A 3,947-nucleotide genomic window follows, 5' to 3' on the forward strand; every position below is an offset into this window, starting at 1 on the left:
CAAGATATTTTTGTTTGACTCAATCAGCTGTCTGGCTCCAAAAATACGTCAGGCTACTTAACAAATAGATTATTGATATTCTACCACTGCACTGATTCAATATTTCTTGTGGACTGTAATCTCAACAAGCAAATTCAGATGCGTTGGAAGCTGAGTACAGGCTTTCAGAGATGGTGTGGTGGAAGCAACGCTAATGATACCACTAGTTTTGGTATTCTCCACTTTGTTTGCCATTCCAATGACCTTTTCAGCAGGAAACTGGATAGCTGACTACCCAAAATTACAGAATAATGCTGAAACGTCATTCCTCAAATGAATCACTGCCTGAATTAAGACTGCATACTGTTTGGACAGAAAACAGTATATTACATGGATTATCTATACCATGCTATCATCACTTTTATATTTCATAAACCACATCAGTACTGGTATCCGTTGGCTGCTGGTTTGCCCTAGGCAATGCTGAAACTCAATGTGACATTCAAGTCTACTGCCACTGCATGCTTGTTTCTCTCATGTGACCTCAGTGAACTTGTCTGCTACGTTTTTTGTGATCTGCTCGAGCCATTGCAGAGTATACCTTTGAATGTAACTGGTGTCAGTCATTGCCATACACACCCAAGTTCTCAGAGGGGCTCCTTTTTCTAGCCTTGACTTCAGCCCAATTCAGTCTTCCACGGGGTCAAAACACTGGCACAACTCAGCTACAACTGTATTTCATTCGAGTCCTGTAGTTGCACCTTGCTCAAGTACTCAATAGCATCAAGGATCGGACCATCGAAACACAAGATCATAAGTTATATTGCCTGTTCCTCAAACACCTCAATAAATTATCTGAATCCTGTTTGGCCATATCTTTAAATCAATTTCAATATAAGTATCTCATTCATGGATTCTCAGTCAAAATTAGGCAGAAGTACCTTAAACCACAGGGATGTAGGGAAATTGGCTGGTGTGGGAAATCCAATACTAATATATAACCCTGGGTAGCTCTAAAAATTGCTAAAATATTCTAAATATGTAAAAATACTTCATGGCAATACTTTGCTTTGCTTATTTTGTAGTAGTAACTAGTCAAGCAATTCTGCAATTCGAGAGAATCTATTGTAGTAAAAAATAGCAAATCAGTGTTTCAAATAGAAGTGACCATCGTAATAGAAGCTGATAAGCTAATCTTGAAAATGGAAGGATTTATCATAGCAATAATCAGTAATTTAATCTTGCTAATCAAGGATATCTATTGTAGTAATAACTAATAAATCAACGTTTCAAATATAGTGTAGCCAACGAATTAATAACTAACAAATCATGCTTGCAGCTCAAAGGGATTTAGTGTGGTGTGAAAACAATAACAAAAGAACGTATTTACTTGAAAATGAACTTCAGTTTTTTTTTGTCAAAGTGTTAAGATATAAAGCAACAGGAAAACTGGGAAAAAATTGAGCCTAAGAACAGTAAGATATAATAGCAATTTTACTTTACTGCTACCGAAAAATATGTCAAAAATCTTCAATATAAAAAAAAAACGTTTAGAAAAAGCGCATGCAATTTGCCGGCGGTTCTTAATGCATATTTTTGAAGAAAGATTCTACAATTACACTATTTACAATAACTCAGTTGAAACTGTGATGTAAAAAATATTTTCAGCAAAAGCTGACTTTAACATTTTATCCTATTTTTTATTATTACTTATGGCTTGTAAATACCGATTTTGTCCCCCGGTAGAACAGCAGCAAGTCTAAATTCTGGGTTCGATTCCCCGCGGTGGACACGGCAGATAGCTCATTGTGGCTTAGCTCTAAAACAAACAAACAATACCGATTTTTTAGTTATGTATTCCTAATATTTTTTTTATTATTGGAGGTACTTCAGGAAACGTTTTCTATCATCAAAACAAGGTAATACACTGAATAAATACACCCATTATTGTCTATGAGTTACCCTTCCTTAGATTCAAAATGCTCATAAGAAACTGGCGAGAACTCCAGGAACAGGCTATACGAAATCATTTTTCATTGCGAAATAGCTTACTCACCCTAAAAGTAAAAGATATTCAACTGAAAACTAGAGATTATCTTAGTTGTAGCAGATTGAAAAATTAAGTGCAATAATAATTAACTGATATTGAATATATTCATTTGAATTGAAACAATATCAACTACGATAACATAGAAAATATTGATACTGAATCTGACTTCATAAACGCCGCATTTATGAATCTTGGCATGTTGCTGAAACTGTTGAGTTGAGGGTAGTTCGTCTCAGTTATAAATGAAACATTGTTGTTTGTTTTTGTATTTTACGTGACTTAGGTCAGGATAGGTAAGTGTCTTTAACAAACATCAATACTAATTTACCCTTATAATTATTAACGATAAACGTTCAAAACGTAAGAAAGTATCATATTTGAATAAACGAAAGTTTGTCGGTGGGATATTTTATATTTCTCCAAAATTATTTAGATTTTACACCAACCATTCAGGAATCATATTCTTGCTAGAACTTTAAAATCAATTAAGAAAATTTTGTGTCCAATAGTTTGGCTATGTGTGTAGACAGAAGAGATGCAGGAAGGGGATTAATGATAACAGGTTTTATGGATACGTAAAACTGGAGTTTTAGCTATGGGCCACACAGAATTGGAATTTCTCAAAGTCTACTTATTAAACAAAATCTCCCCAGCTTAAATAACAACTCAACTTCTGTTCCGTTAAGCTTGTTTTAATTTGCTCTCATTAGCTATTTAGATACTTGTACTAATTCATATAGTGTGGATCTATGTTATATCCAAGTCCACTTATTGGTTTTTATAAAAAAAAAACCTCCGTTTTGAGTCTTAACGTTTTCTCTTACAAATGTGTATCGTAGTGCATTTGCGTTCAGGTGATTCCCTGAAATTATAGTTTTATGTTAAATGTAGGAATCTGTTGAAAATGGGATATGTATATTTTAAAACGTTCAATGAATATGTTATTCGTCACTTTTGTGGTTGTATTGCTCATCATTTTTATATTACGTCATTTTCTCGGTTTTTCGTATTAACAAATTAATTATTCTGTTTCAGCGGTACAGGTCTAATAAATGATGTTTTCATATTTATACCAAAAGATAACTACAACTTACTCTTGGACCGGGCGTGACCTAGTGAATAATGTGTCGGGCTGCTAATCTAAGAGTCTAAGGTTCGCGACATGATACCAATGAACACGATCTGTATTTTCAGTAGTTGGCTCGCTATAAAAGAGACATTCCGTTATTAGGTTTGGAATGAGACAAAGCGATTTTAGCGTCAGGTGTTGGTAACTGACTCCCCTTTCACAAGTCATTATTCAATATTATGAACGACTGTACCTGCAGATTAAAGGCATCTGACCTGAACATTTAGCCAATAAGCGTGGCAAGGCTAAACTCTACAGATTGGTGAGATTTTTAGATACAAGAGATTATTGACTATTGTGACATTTTTCTAATCGATTCAACACAAAAAGTAAATAATTATCATGTAATTGTATTATCTTTTGTACTTTTTATTTTCTGGATTGTTAGTGCTGTGGGACCGGCCTAATAATTGGTTAAATTAGAATAATTCCAACAAACTTCGAGTACTTAAGTAAATCGTTGAAGTTGAATCAGTGTAAGGACTACCTTATATCATCTTCAAGTGATCTTACATTTTGCTTAACTTGGTCCCCAGTGTGAGATTTGAAGTTGAATCAATGTAAGGACTACCTTATATCATCTTCAAGGGATCTTACATTTTGCCTTAACTTGGTTCCCAGTGTGAGATTTGAAGTTGAATCAATGTAAGGACTACCTTATATCATCTTCAAGTGACCTTACATTTTGTCTTAACTTGGTTCCCAGTGTGAGATTTGAAGTTGAATCAGTGTAAGGACTACCTTATATCATCTTCAAGTGATCTTACATTTTGCCTTAACTTGGTCCCC

The sequence above is a fragment of the Limulus polyphemus genome, unplaced genomic scaffold, assembly GCF_000517525.1.
Source record: "Limulus polyphemus unplaced genomic scaffold, Limulus_polyphemus-2.1.2 Scaffold4649, whole genome shotgun sequence".
Lineage (NCBI taxonomy): Eukaryota > Metazoa > Arthropoda > Merostomata > Xiphosura > Limulidae > Limulus > Limulus polyphemus.